This window comes from Triticum urartu, chromosome 1, assembly GCF_003073215.2.
Source record: "Triticum urartu cultivar G1812 chromosome 1, Tu2.1, whole genome shotgun sequence".
Taxonomy (NCBI): domain Eukaryota; kingdom Viridiplantae; phylum Streptophyta; class Magnoliopsida; order Poales; family Poaceae; genus Triticum; species Triticum urartu.
Window position 1 is genome coordinate 442553234 of NC_053022.1, and position 16850 is coordinate 442570083.

Below are 16850 nucleotides of genomic sequence, written 5' to 3' on the forward strand. Positions count from 1 at the left end.
GCGGTCTGAACGGATGCTGATGGTTTGAGAGTCGGCGTGAAGATGCCTTAATTAAATAATGTTTGTTTTCTATAACTTTTTATCAATATATCGATATAAAATCATAGGGAGTTTGTAAATATAAGAACAGGGGTAGCATATATTTATAAAATAAAGGGGGAAAACTGCACATTCCCCGTCACCTCGCTCTGTGTCGTTTCAGCATGGTCCGCCATCCTTCTTCAGCTACCATTTATAAAATGATCCGCCATCCTTCTTCAGCTACCACGGCGAGAAAATACGCTGCGAGTCCAAAATTCATCTATCCGCTTTCACTAGATCGTGTGGTTTGGCCGTATCCATAGATTTCGTAGGCAAGAGCAGAAGGACAACCTCAGGCAAGAGCAGAAGGACAGCCTTTTGGGAGCAAGTGCATGAAAAATTTCATGTATGAAAGCACATTGCGCCCTATGACATGTACATCATTCAACAAAGCGACGTGAGGACGTTGTTGTATCGATGGTACACAATCCAAACGAGCGTTACCAAATTTTGTGACGTGGTTTGTCAGCTCGAGGCAAGGTGACCATCGGACGCGGCAGAGGACGAGATCGTAAGTTTTGCTTCCTCTTAACACGCTGTCGTGGCGTATCACAGGACAGAGGGGACGGTCATTTATATGTACACACTGTTGGATGAAGTTGAGGGGGTGGGGTATGTGTGAAACGACATGATCCGTTGATGAAAAACTTATTAGACATCCGATTAATCTAGTCGAATTTGAGACATGGCTGTACTAAACTTAATTTGCATGTTATGTATAGATGATTTGTGTTATTTTCTATCCGAATTTTGATGAATATCGGCCTGTTGCATGAATTTTGTCCGGTTAATTAAAATGCGGATTGAAACATATATGGCTATGTTTGGATGACGGTCTCCCGCATTTGTGTTCGCCGACTAATCATCTGTCCGTGAACGGATGCGAAAGAAAATTTACGGTTGCAGTTGAAGATGTTCTTTAGTGTGTGCACACTGGTAGTGTGCGTGGATCTTATATAATTGTACGATTCTCGGTGTGGGATGAGAACCATGAAATTTCAGTAGCAAAACCGAAGAATGATGCAGAATGGTCGTTAAGAGACTCAATACACCTTAACCAATGCTATTAGATTCATCATGAAATGCATTTTCATATGCCATACATTGGGTATATTAAAAGTTTAATTTTTTTTCCCTGTACACTACAATAATTGACTTTGACCTGATTTTTTGTATGCGCTATAATTTGGCGAGGAGGGTATTAGGCATGAAGATGCAGTGAACCATCGTAAAAATACCAAGAGTGTAACAAGTCTTCAAGGGGTACATAGATAATGAAACTGAATTACTCCCTCCGTTTCGTCATATATAAGAGCATTTTTCACATTACACAGGTACTGAATTAAGACTAATTCTGTTACGGCATCTCCCGTTGCCATGTCGTCGTGGTAACATCGCAGCAACGCATTCGTTCTGACAATCAAGCGTGCGTGGCGGGCAGCAAGCAATGAAGAATGTCTGACGATGCTGCCATGTGCGGGAGGCGCGCTAGACGACATCAGCATAAAAGCACGACAAGACAATCAGTAACGAAAAAGCAAATCGCCCGCGCAGCACGCCACCATACCACACCACCACTGCCGGCCGCTTTATACCGTTGCCTTGCATTAGGGGTTAAATTTCGTGTTTTAACCTTTTTCTGAAACCTATTCAAAATTCAACTCTAATTTGAAAAAAATTCGAGATCTGATTCTTATGCTATTGTCAAGGACCATGACGATAGGGTATAACAGCCTACCGCCAAGGTCCCTGGCGGTAGGGTTGCATGCCTTACCACCAAAAACCTTTTAAGTATTGAACATAGTATGTGCTCGTGCCTACCGTCAATTGTGCAGACTACCGCCAACCCGGGTGACGGTAGCAATGTTTTCTACCGCCAAAGTCCCTGGCGGTAACCTGTTAGACCCTACCGTCATAGACTCTAGCGGTAGCAAAAAGGTCAGATCTCGAAAAAATTTCAAACTAGAATCAAATCTCGAATAGGTTTCAGAAAAGGGTCAAAACACGAAAATTTGCCGCGTTAGGGATGGCAGTTTTGCCCATGGGTATGGATACCCGCGGGTATCCTACCCGAAAACAATGGGTATGAGCAAGACTTGAAGAGATTTTCTACCCACGGGTAATGGGTACTCATACCCGCAAAATATATGGGTAGGGCATGGGTAAGAAATTATGCCCATAGGTAACCCAATGAATACCCAGAAAAAATTAATAAATGAAAATAACTCCTATAACATGTGGGGTTAGCATCCAACTCATATGGTCCAACCCTAAATCTCATATTCCTTAAACAAGTCATAGCTCATAGGCTCATAATCACCTGCTCGCCACTCCTCATACGTCCTATGTGACTCCTCAAAAAGATGAAATATTGACTCTTCGCTACCAGACTCTTGTCGAACACTCGATCCAGTGATCCCCAATTCCCACCACCGCCTTCCACAATGTCGGCCTTCCACCAACCGCTGCTCATACTCCTCTGATGCTTCCAAGAGGCCACCCACTGGAGGAGGCCACATACGTGCTATACTACTCTACCATGGTCACTTGAATTTTAAACTTATTTATCTACCTCTTAAGAATTTGAATGCTATATATTGTATCCAATGGATACCCATTGGGTATAGGATACCCGATGGGTATGGGTATGGGTGTCAGTTTATACCCATGGGTATTGAAACGGGTGGGTATAAAAAGTTTCTATGGGTATGGGTTTGGGTAGAAGGAGGTTGTACCCGCCCATACCCTACCCATTGTAGCGACCAGACCTCAAACAGTCTGATCTCTATACTCCGGTGTCATCCCTGGATCAGTAATGCTGACACCACACAGTACTCGGAGGATTTATAACAGAGTACCAATCACACACTTATTACATCGAGTGTCTCAATAGAGAACTTATTACAATTAATATGGCTTACGGCCATCTAATAACGATAACAGCGGAAGGCTTGGAAGATAAGTGAGTCCATCAACTCCAACGGCATCACTGAGTATAAAACCACGACCTAAAAACTCCTTAATCGTTGTCTGAAAAGTCTGCAACATTAACGTTGCAGCCCGAAACGGGTCAGCACATGGAATATGCTGGCAATGTAACACATAGAGGGTAATGGAATGAAACAGCTATACTATATGCATATTTGACTGGTGGAAAGCTCTATGGTTATAGTTTTGCGTAAAGCCAATTTTTCCCTACTTCAAAGGAATAAATTTAATTACTATCATGGTAGTTGTTAAACATTGAGAATGGTTGACAGCATCCTCAATCCCAATTAAGCATCATCATTAAACAAAACCCAAAAAAATTAATTTAGAGTAACATGTTGAGATTCACATGATAATCCAAGTACTAGATACTCAAGATGTCCATAACCGGGGACACGGCTAATCATGATTAGTTTATTACACTCTGCAGAGGTTTGCGCACTTTTCCCCACAAGACTCGATCGCCTCCATTTGGTTTCTCGCACTACAAAGTGTTTGAGAAGACGGATGACCGAGACATAGTCTTTCAGAAGCGCTAGCACCTTACGATCGGGTAGACCGTACCACCTACATCCCCTACATCTGCTAGTCTACCACTGTAAGAGTTCGCACGACTTAGTCAACTATGCTAGAGCCCATAATAGCTTTTGGCTGCACACGGAAGTTTCTAGTATGAATAGTCTCATGATCCCTTTGAGCCTGGGTGGCGGTCCGAAAGAAAACAGGCAAGTCCTGGAATACCCAGGTGCCTCAATCCACCCAGATGTGTGTTTAAGTTGCCACCTTAGATAAACCATTAATTAACAAACTCACATCTGTCATGGATATCACTCACGCAATCCACGTCTACTAGCATAGCATGGCATAATAAGCAAACGCGAAAGTAACTCCCAAAGGTTTGATAATAAACAGGTAATAGGTACTACCTCAACTACTTCCCATCCCACAATTTAATTAGAATCCTAATCATGCAATGTGTGAGGATTTGATCTAATGCAATAAAATTGGGTAGTAGAAAAGGTATGATCAAAGTGTTACTTGCCTTGCTGATGATCCGCGAAACCTAGAGATTCGAAGTAACAAGCGGCGCACTCCGGGTACTCTATCGCAAACAAACAAACAAGCATACAATAAATACTCATCTAATGCACGGGTAAAACTCAAATAAGAGATCTAACCAGAAGGTTCAACTTAAGAACTCCGGTTGGCAAAAAGAATCAAATTGAACGAAACAACGAAAGTCAAACGGCGAAAAAAAACAACTTCGTTCTACAAATCTGGATCTAGAGCAATTTTTACAGTAGCAAAATCTTGTTTAAGTTGGTTAAACAGATAGAGGGTTTCGAGACGAAACTCCAGGCGCTTGAATCGTCTGGTTCCGATAAACGAGCGAAAAGATATACTAAAACGAAAATCGGATCAGGAATCGCGATCAGAAAAATTGCGGATTTAATCCGAGAAAAAGAAAAAAACGACGAACGTTCGCTAGAACGAACGAACGGACGAACGCTCGCTATTTAAGTAAACCAGAAAAACCGATCTATTTAAAAAAACTGGATCTAAAAAAACCGACGGAAAAACCGAACGGTTTTTTCGAAGAAAAAAAACGGCGCAGAAATCGAGGCGGCGGCGGACCTCGGGCGGCGTGCGGCGGCGGCGGCGTCCGGCGGCGGGGGCTGGGGCGGCTTGGGGTTGGCTAGGGTTTCGGCTGGGCCTCCCCCGGCTATATATAGCCTAACGGGCCGGGAGTCCTAGTCGGACACGGCCCTAGGTCGGTGCGCGTTTTTTTTACGCGCAGAAGAAAAATAAAAAGAAATACTAAACGGACTTCAAAAATTCCGAAATAAATTTTCGCGGGCTTCTAAAATCAAGCCTCACAAGGTGAACATTTATTTGGGGCATAAATGCAATTTTGAAAAACACACATTTTTCCTAAATTCAAATTAAACTCCGAAATAAAATCTTATTTGATTTTATTATTAAATCCTCAATATTTCTTTATGTTGGGAAAGTCATTTTATTCCCTCTCTCATATTTTTGTAATAGAAATAATTGATGATAAAATAATTAAAATCAAATGATCCTATTCTCAAAATTTGAGAAAACTCAAATATGAAAATAACGAAATCCCCAACTCTCTCCGTGGGTCATTGAGTTGCGTAGAATTTCTAGGATCAACCAAAATGCAAAAAAATAAAATATGATATGCAATGATGATCTAATGTATAACATTCCAAATTGAAAGTTTGGGATGTTACAAACCTACCCCCCTTAAGATGAATCTCGCCCTCGAGATTCGGGTTGGCTAGGAAATAGGTGAGGGTGGTCCTTGAGCAATTCTTCCTCTCGTTCCTAGGTGGCTTCATCCTCTGTGTGGTGGCTCCATTGAACTTTGCAAAATTTGATAACCTTGCTGCGAGTGACTCGATTGGCAAACTCGAGAATCTTAACGGGTCTCTCCTCATAGGTCAAGTCGTTATCCAACTGAATAGTTTTCAAAGGCACTGTGTCTCTCAACGGTATGTCAACCATCTCCGCGTGACACTTCTTCAACTGGGAAACGTGGAACACATCATGAACTCCTGACAATCCTTCAGGTAATTCCAACTTGTAGGCCACTTCTCCCATACACTCCAAAACTCGATATGGTCCTACAAATCATGGCGCTAACTTCCCTTTAACTCCAAAACGCTTTGTTCCCCGAAGTGGAGATACTCGAAGATAAGCTCTATCTCCGACTTCGTAAACGGTCTCCTTGCGTTTAAAATCTGCATAACTCTTCTGTCTGGACTGGGCTACCTTGAGCCTATCGCGAATCAACTTCACCTTCTGTTCAGACTCTTTAATCAAGTCAGGTCCAAACAACTGGCGGTCTCCAACTTCGTCCCATGACAACGGTGTCCTGCACCTCCTTCCGTACAAGGCTTCGAAAGGGGCCATCTTTAAACTGGTTTGGTAACTGTTGTTGTAAGAGAACTCTGCATATGGCAAATTGTCGTCCCAACTAGATCCGTAATCTAGCGCACAAGCTCTCAGCATATCCTCCAAAATCTGATTGACTCTCTCGGTCTGTCCATCTGTCTGTGGATGAAAAGCTGTACTAAATTCTAGCCTAGTACCCAAAGTTTCGTGCAACTGCTTCCAAAACTTTGAGGTAAACTGGGTTCCTCTATCTGATACGATACTCCTTGGAACTCCATGCAAACATACGATCCTGGTCATGTATATCTTTGCCAACTTAGCACTGGTGTAAGTGGTCTTTACTGGGATGAAATGAGCTACTTTCGTCAATCGATCAACTACAACCCAAATCGAGTCGTAGCCTGAACGAGTCCTGGGTAATCTCGTGATAAAATCCATGCCTAACTTATCCCACTTCCATTCGGGTATCGACAATGGTTGTAACAATCCTGCTGGCTTCTGATGCTCTGCCTTTACTCTCTGACATACATCACAAACTGCTACATACTCCGCAATATCCTTCTTCATTCCGGTCCACCAGAAAATATCCTTCAAATCCAAATACATCTTGGTATTTCCTAGGTGAATCGAATATGGTGAATCGTGTGCCTCTTGCAGAATCAACTTCCTGATCTCCGGGTCATTGGGCACATAAACACGGTCTTCAAACCATAGGGTGTCGTGCTCATCCTCACGAAATCCTTTAGCTTTTCCTTTGCTCAGTTTCTCCTTTATAGCGGCAATCTCTTTATCAGTCTTCTGAGCTTCTCTGATTCTATCCATCAAGGTTGACTGAATCTCCAATGCTGCTACATAGCCTCTCGGAACTATTTCCAAACATAGTTCACGAAGATTTTCTGCTAACTCCTTGGGTATTTCTCTCGTCATTAATGTATTGACATGGCTCTTACGGCTTAAGGTGTCAGCTACTACATTAGCCTTTCCGGGATGGTATTGCAATCTCATATCATAATCCTTGATGAGTTCCAACCATCTCCTTTGTCTGAGATTCAACTCCTTCTGTGTGAAAATGTACTTCAAACTCTTATGATCCGTGTACACCTCACAATGGTTTCCAATGAGGAAATGCCTCCATGTTTTCAAAGCATGCACTACGGCTGCTAACTCCAAATCATGCGTGGCATAATTCAAATCATGGGGCTTTAGTTGTCTTGAGGCATATGAAACAACTCTCCCTTCCTGCATAAGCACTGCTCCAAGTCCTCGACGTGAAGCGTCGCAATACACCTCATAATCTTTGGTCTGGTCTGGCAAAATCAACACTGGTGAGGTAACCAAACGTTTCTTCAACTACTGGAAACTAGCCTCACATTCCTCCGTCCATATGAACTTGGTATCTTTCTTTAATAACTCCGTCATAGGCTTCGCAATCTTTGAGAAATTCTCAATGAATCTCCGGTAGTATCCTGCGAGTCCAAGAAAACTCCGGATCTCTCCCACTATAGTTGGTGCTTCCCACTTGGTCACGGTATCTACTTTGGTAGGATCTACTGCTATACCTTCTCCAGATATAACGTGTCCGAGGAATCCTACTTCCTTCAACCAAAACTCACATTTGCTGAATTTGGCATATAATTGATGTTCTTTGAGCTTTCCAAGTACCAAACGCAAATGCTCCTTATGCTCCTCTTCATTCTTCGAATAAACCAGGATATCATCAATGAACACTACGACGAACTTATCCAAAAACTCCATAAATACTTTGTTCATCATGTTCATAAAATAGGCAGGTGCGTTAGTCAGACCAAATGACATAACGGTATACTCGTACAGCCCATACCTAGTGGTAAAAGCTGTCTTAGGAATATCCCGTTCTCGAATCTTCAACTGGTGGTATCCTGATTGCAGATCGATCTTGGAAAATACCTTAGCTCCTTGTAATCGATCAAACAGATCATTGATCATTGGTAGTGGGTACTTGTTCTTAATCGTTACTTCGTTCAATCCTCGATAATCAACAACCGTCCTCAACGATCCATCCTTCTTCTCCACTAGAAGTACTGGCGATCCCCAAGGCGAAGAACTTGGGCGAATATATCCCTTATCCAGTAACTCCTTAATCTGCTTCTTAATTTCTACCAAATCCTTTGCTGGCATCCTATATGGTCTCTTTGATATTGGCCCGGTGCCTGGCAATAGCTCAATCAAAAACTCAATATCTCTATCCGGTGGCATGCCTGGCAACTCCTCTGGAAATACTTCAGGGAAATCCCTTACCACTAGTACTTCCTCTTGCACAACTCCTGTTAAGCAATTTACTTGAGTCCTCTTCGGCACATGTCGGGATACATACTTGATCCTTCTCCCTTCTGGGGTGGTAAGCAAAATTGACTTACTAGCGCATTCAATATTTCCTTCATACTTTGATAACCAATCCATGCCTAATATCACATCCAATCCTTGAGATTCCAATACTATTAGGTCTGAGGGAAAAACATAGTTACCAATCCTTAATGGTAACCGATCACACCATAGACTAGCCACATACTCTGCTCCAGGCGAGGTTACTAACATGGGTGACCTAAGGGCTTGGGTTGGTAGGTTATACTTATCCACAAATCCCCTTGAGATGTATGAATGCGATGCACCAGTATCAAAAAGAACGAGTGCAGTAAATGACTTAACCAGAAACTTACCTATTACTGCATCAGGCTGAGCTTCAACCTCCTCCACGCTAACGTGGTTCACCTGTCCCCTATTTAAAGGGTTCGGCTTCTTCCCAGAGCTTCCATTGCCATTTCCATTTTGTACCTCATGGCATTCATTGGCATAATGTCCGGTCTTCGAACACTTAAAGCAAGTGACTTGGCTCAGGTCCTTCTTGGCTGGGGTTGATGGGTTGGTGCGATTCTGGCCATTGCTTCCTCCATTTCCATTTCCATTCCCGGTGCCATTGTGATTGTGCGAGCTACCTCCTCCACGGATATGCTGAAAATGTCCTCCCGGTCTAGGGGTAAAACGTGGCTTCTGCTGAGCTCCTGAAGTGTACTTTCCTTGTCCATACTTCCTCTTGCGATTCTCAATTTGCTGCTGCTTCCCTTCAATCATAAGAGCACGATCTACCAACTCCTGGTAGTTGTTGAAGGTTGCTACCATCAACTGCATGCTCAACTCATCATTCAGTCCTTCCAGAAACTTCTCCTGCTTAGCTGCATCCGTAGCGATGTCATGTGGAGCATAACGTGCTAACTTACTAAAGTCCTCCACATACTGGCCAACTGTCCGTCCTCCTTGGCGCAAGTTGCGAAACTCATGCTTCTTCATGTCCATAGTTCCTGCTGAAACATGCGCAGTACGAAAAGCCTGCTGAAACTGGTCCCATATGACAGTGTCGACAGGGAAAGTGGCTGTGAAATTCTCCCACCATGATGCTGCTGGTCCTTCAAGTTGATGTGCGGCAAACTTCACCTTCTCCGCATCTGTGCATCCTGCTGTGGTCAACTCTCTAGCTGTCTTGCGGAGCCAATCATCTGCTATTATCGGCTCGGTGCTACTGGAAAACACCGGCGGATTCAACCTAAGAAAATGGGCTAAGTGGTCAATAGGTGGTGGTGGTAGTGGGTTGTTGTTGTTGTTCCCCTGATTCTGATTCTGGACTAGCAACTGCATCAATGTGTTCTGTTGCTGGATCAACTGAGTGAGCTCCGATGGAAAGGCAAATCCGGGGTCACTGTTGGGGATCGTAGCAGAATTTAAAAAAAATTCTATGCATCACCAAGATCAATCTATGGAGTCATCTAGCAACGAGGGAGAGAGGAGTGCATCTACATACCCTTGTAGATCACGAGCGGAAGCGTTCAGAGAACGGGGATGATGGAGTCGTACTCGCCGTGATCCAAATCACCGATGACCAAGTGCCGAACGGACGACACCTCCGCGTTCAACACACGTATGGAGCGGATGACGTCTCCTCCTTCTTGATCCAGCAAGGGGGAAGGAGAGGTTGATGAAGATCCAGCAACACGACGGCGTGGTGGTGGATGCAGCAGTGATCGCAGCAGGGCTTCACCGAGCTTCTGCGAGAGGGAGAGGTGTAGCAGGGGAGAGGGAGGCGCCAAGACTTCAGGTGCGGCTGCCCTCCCTCCCCCCTCCTTTATATAGGCCCCCTGGGGGGGCGGCCCTGGAGATGGGATCTCCCAAGGGGGCGGCAGCCAAGGGGGGTGGAGTGCCCCCCAAGGCAAGTGGAGGCGCCCCCCACCCTAGGGTTTCCAACCCTAGGCGCAGGGGGGCCCAAGGGGGGGCGCACCAGCCTACTATGGGCTGGTTCCCCTCCCCACTTCAGCACATGGGGCCCTCCGGGATGGGTGGCCCCACCCGATGGACCCCCGGGACCCATTCGGTGGTCCTGGTACAATACCGGTGACCCCGAATCTTTCCCGATGGCCGAAACTACACTTCCTATATATAATTCTTCACCTTCGGACCATTCTGGAACTCCTCATGATGTCCAGGATCTCATCCGGGACTCCGAACAACTTTCGGATTACTGCATACTCATATCTCTACAACCCTAGCGTCACCGAACCTTAAGTGTGTAGACCCTACGGGTTCGGGATACAAGCAGACATGACCGAGATGACTCTCCGATCAATAACCAACAGCGGGATCTGGATATCCATGTTGGCTCCCACATGCTCCTCGATGATCTCATCGGATGAACCACGATGTCGAGGACTTAATCAATCCCGTATTCAATTCCCTTTGTCAATCGGTACGTTACTTGCCCGAGACTCGATCGTCGGTATCCCAATACCTTGTTCAGTCTCGTTACCGGCAAGTCACTTTACTCGTGCCGTAATGCATGATCCCGTGATCAACCACTTGATCACATTGAGCTCATTATGATGATGCATTACCGAGTGGGACTAGAGATACCTCTCCGTCATACAGAGTGACAAATCCCAGTCTCGATTCGTGCCAACCCAACAGACACTTTCGAAGACACTTGTAATGTACCTTTATAGTCACCCAGTTACGTTGTGACGTTTGGCACACCCAAGGCACTCCTACGGTATCCGGGAGTTGCACAATCTCATGGTCTAAGGAAATGATACTTGACATTCAGAAAAGCTACAGCAAACGAACTACACGATCTTTGTGCTATGCTTAGGTTTGGGTCTTGTCCATCACATCATTCTCCTAATGATGTGATCCCGTTATCAATGACATCCCCATGTCCATAGCCAGGAAACCATGACTATCTGTTGATCAACGAGCTAGTCAACTAGAGGCTCACTAGGGACACATTGTGGTCTATGTATTCACACATGTATTACGATTTCCGGATAATACAATTATAGCATGAATAATAGACAATTATCATGAACAAGGAAATATAATAATCATTTTATTATTGCCTCTAGGGCATATTTCCAACAGTCTCCCACTTGCACTAGAGTCAATCATCTAGTTACATTGTGATGAATCGAACACCCATGGAATTGTGGTGTTGATCATGTTTTGCTCTAGGGAGAGGTTTAGTCAACGGATCTGCCACATTCAGGTCCGTATGTACTTTACAAATTTCTATGTCTCCATTTTGAACACTTTCACGAATGGAGTTGAAGCGACGCTTGATATGCCTGGTCTTCCTGTGAAACCTGGGCTCCTTGGCAAGGGCAATAGCTCCAGTGTTGTCACAGAAGAGAGTCATTGGGCTCGACGCATTGGGTATGACTCCTAGGTCGGTAATGAACTCCTTCACCCAGACTGCTTCGTGTGCTGCCTCCGAGGCTGCCATGTACTCCGCTTCACATGTAGATCCTGCCACCACGCTTTGCTTATAACTACACCAGCTTACTGCCCCACCATTCAAAATATACACGTATCCGGTTTGTGACTTAGAGTCATCCAGATCTGTGTCGAAGCTAGCATCGACGTAACCCTTTACGACGAGTTCTTCGTCACCTGCATAAACGAGAAACATATCCTTAGTCCTCTTTAGGTACTTCAGGACATTCTTGACCGCTGTCCAGTGTTCCATGCCGGGATTGCTTTGGTACCTTCCTACCAAACTTACGGCAAGGTTTACATCAGGTCTGGTACACAACATAGCATACATGATAGACCCTATGGCCGAGGCATAGGGGACGACACTCATCTTTTCTCTATCTTCTGCCGTGGTCGGGCTTTGAGCCGTGCTCAATCTCGTACCTTGCAATACAGGCAAGAACCCCTTCTTTGACTGATCCATTTTGAACTTCTTCAATATCTTGTCAAGGTACGTACTCTGTGAAAGACCAATGAGGCGTCTCGATCTATCTCTATAGATCTTGATGCCTAATATATAAGCAGCTTCTCCAAGGTCCTTCACTGAAAAACACTTGTTCAAGTAGGCCTTTATGCTTTCCAAGAATTCTATATCATTTCCCATCAACAGTATGTCATATACATACAATATGAGAAATGCTACAGAGCTCCCACTCACTTTCTTGTAAATGCAGGCTTCTCCATAAGTCTGCATAAACCCAAACGCTTTGATCATCTCATCAAAGCGAATGTTCCAACTCCGAGATGCTTGCACCAGCCCATAAATCGAGTGTTGGAGCTTACACACCTTGTCAGCATTCTTAGGATCGACAAAACCTTCCGGTTGCATCATATACAATTCTTCCTTAAGGAAACCATTAAGGAATGCCGTTTTGACGTCCATTTGCCATATCTCATAATCATAGAATGCGGCAATTGCTAACATGATTCGGACGGACTTCAGCTTCGCTACAAGTGAGAAAGTCTCATTGTAGTCAACCCCTTGAACTTGTTGATAACCCTTAGCGACAAGCCAAGCTTTATAGATGGTCACATTACCATCCGCGTCTGTCTTCTTCTTAAAGATCCATTTATTTTCTATGGCTCGCCGATCATTGGGCAAGTCAGTCAAAGTCCATACTTCGTTTTCATACATGGATCCTTTCTCGGATTTCATGGCTTCCAGCCATTTGTCGGAATCCGGGCCCGCCATCGCTTCTTCATAGTTCGAAGGTTCACCGTTGTCTAACAACATGATTTCCAAGACAGGGTTGCCGTACCACTCTGGTGCGGAACATGTCCTTGTGGACCTATGAAGTTCAGTAGCAACTTGATCTGAAGTTTCATGATCATCATCATTAACTTCCTCTCTAGTCAGTGCAGGCACCTCAGGAACATTTTCCTGAGTTGCGCCACTTTCCGGTTCAAGAGGCAATACTTCATCAAGTTCTACTTTCCTCCCACTTACTTCTTTCGAGAGAAACTCTTTCTCTAGAAAGGATCCATTCTTGGCAACAAAGATCTTGCCTTCGGATCTGAGGTAGAAGGTATACCCAATGGTTTCTTTAGGGTATCCTATGAAGACGCATTTTTCCGACTTTGGTTCGAGCTTTTCAGGTTGAAGTTTCTTGACATAAGCATCGCATCCCCAAACTTTTAGAAACGACGGCTTAGGTTTCTTCCCAAACCATAATTCATACGGTGTCGTCTCAACGGATTTCGACAGAGCCCTATTTAAAGTGAATGCGGCAGTCTCTAAAGCATAGCCCCAAAATGATAGCGGTAAATCGGTAAGAGACATCATAGATCGCACCATATCTAATAGAGTGCGATTACGATGTTCGGACACACCATTACGCTGAGGTGTTCCAGGCGGCGTGAGTTGTGAAACTATTCCACATTTTCTTAAGTGTGTGCCAAATTCGTGACTCAAGTATTCTCCCCCACGATCTGATCGCAAGAACTTGATTTTCCTGTCACGTTGATTCCCAACCTCACTCTGAAATTCCTTGAACTTTTCAAAGGTCTCAGACTTGTGTTTCATTAAGTAGACATACCCATATCTACTCAAGTCATCAGTGAGGGTGAGAACATAACGATAACCACCGCGAGCCTCAACACTCATTGGACCGCACACATCTGTATGTATGATTTCCAACAAGTTGGTTGCTCGCTCCATTGTTCCTGAGAACGGAGTCTTGGTCATTTTACCCATGAGGCATGGTTCGCACGTGTCAAATGATTCGTAATCAAGAGACTCTAAAAGTCCATCTGCATGGAGCTACTTCATGCGTTTGACACCTATGTGACCAAGGCGGCAGTGCCACAAGTATGTGGGACTATCATTATCAACCTTACATCTTTTGGTATTCACACTATGAATATGTGTAGCATTACGCTCGAGATTCATTAAGAATAAACCATTCACCATCGGAGCATGACCATAAAACATATCTCTCATATAAATAGAACAACCATTATTCTCGGATTTAAATGAGTAGCCATCTCGAATTAAACGAGATCCTGATACAATGTTCATGCTCAAAGCTGGCACTAAATAACAATTATTGAGGTTTAAAACTAATCCCGTAGGTAAATGTAGAGGTAGCGTGCCAACGGCGATCACATCGACCTTGGAACCATTCCCGACGCGCATCATCACCTCGTCCTTTGCCAGTCTCCGCTTATTCCGTAGCTCCTGCTTTGAGTTACAAATGTGAGCAACTGCACCGGTATCAAATACCCAGGAGCTACTACGAGTACTGGTAAGGTACACATCAATTACATGTATATCACATATACCTTTCGTGATGCCGGCCTTCTTGTCCGCTAAGTATTTGGGGCAGTTCCGCTTCCAGTGACCACTTCCCTTGCAATAAAAGCACTCAGTCTCGGGCTTGGGTCCATTCTTTGGCTTCTTCCCGGCAGCTTGCTTACCGAGCGCGGCAACTCCCTTGTCGTCCTTCTTGAAGTTCTTCTTACCCTTGCCTTTCTTGAACTTAGTGGTTTTATTCACCATCAACACTTGATGTTCCTTTTTGATTTCTACCTCCACTGATTTCAGCATTGAATATACCTCAGGAATGGTCTTTTCCATCCCCTGCATATTGAAGTTCATCACAAAGCTCTTGTAGCTCGGTGGAAGCGACTGAAGGATTCTGTCAATGACTGCGTCATCCGGGAGATTAACTCCCAGCTGAGTCAAGCGGTTATGTAACCCAGACATTGTGAGTATGTGCTCACCGACAGAACTATTTTCCTCCATTTTACAGCTGAAGAACTTGTCGGAGACTTCATATCTCTCGACCCGGGAATGAGCTTGAAAAACCATTTTCAGCTCTTCGAACATCTCATATGCTCCATGTTTCTCAAAACGCTTTTGGAGCCCCGGTTCTAAGCTGTAAAGCATGCCGCACTGAACGAGGGAGTAATCATCAGCACGCTGCTGCCAAGCGTTCATAACGTCTTGGTTCTCTGGGATGGGTGCGTCACCTAGCGGTGCTTCTAGGACATAATCTTTCTTGGCAGCTATGAGGATGATCCTCAGGTTCTGGACCCAGTCCGTATAGTTGCTGCCATCATCTTTCAGCTTGGTTTTCTCTAGGAACGCGTTGAAGTTGAGGACAACGTGGGCCATTTGATCTACAAGACATATTGTAAAGATTTTAGACTAAGTTCATGATAATTGAGTTCATCTAATCAAATTATTCAATGAACTCCCACTCAGATAGACATCCCTCCAGTCATCTAAGTATAACATGATCCGAGTTAACTAGGCCGTGTCCGATCATCACGTGAGACGGACTAGTCAACATCGGTGAACATCTTCATGTTGATCGTATCTTCTATACGACTCATGCTCGACCTTTCGGTCTTCTGTGTTCCGAGGCCATGTCTGTACATGCTAGGCTCGTCAAGTCAACCTAAGTTGTATCGCGTGTGTAAATCTGGCTTACACCCGTTGTATTCGAACGTTAGAATCTATCACACCCGATCATCACGTGGTGCTTCGAAACAACGAAACTTCTCAACGGTGCACAGTTAGGGGGAACACTTTCTTGAAATTATTTCGAGGGATCATCTTATTTAAGCTACCGTCGTTCTAAGCAAATAAGATGTAAAACATGATAAACATCACATGCAATCAAATAGTGACATGATATGGCCAATATCATTTGCTCCTTTGATCTCCATCTTCGGGGCTCCATGATCATCGTTGTCACCGGCATGACACCATGATCTCCATCATCATGATCTCCATCATCGTGTCTTCTTGAAGTTGTCTCGTCATCTATTACTTCTACTACTATGGCTAACGCTTTAGCAATAAAGTAAAGTAATTACATGACGTTTATGTTGACACGCAGGTCATAAATAAATAAAGACAACTCCTATGGCTCCTGCCGGTTGTCATACTCATCGACATGCAAGTCGTGATTCCTATTACAAGAACATGATCAATCTCATACATCACATATATCATTCATCATTCATCACAACCTTTGGCCATATCACATCACAAAACACTTGCTGCAAAAACAAGTTCGACGTCCTCTAATTGTTGTTGCAAGTTTTTACGTGGCTGCTATAGGTTTCTAGCAAGAACATTTCTTACCTACGCCAAAACCACAACGTGAATTGCCAATTTCTATTTACCCTTCATAAGGACCCTGTTCATTGAATCCAACCCGACTAAAGTGGGAGAGACAGACACCCGCCAGCCACCTTATGCAACTAGTGCATGTCAGTTGGTGGAACCGGTCTCACGTAAGCGTACGTGTAAGGTTGGTCCGGGCCACTTCATCCCATGATGCCGCCGAATCAAGATAAGACTAGTAACGGCAAGCAAATTGACAATATCGACGCCCACAACTACTTTGTGTTCTACTCGTGCATAGTAACTACGCATAGACCTAGCTCATGATGCCACTGTTGGGGATCGTAGAAGAATTTAAAAAAAAATCTACGCATCACCAAGATAAATCTATGGAGTCATCTAGCAACAAGGGAGAGAGGAGTGCATCTACATACCCTTGTAGATCACGAGTGGG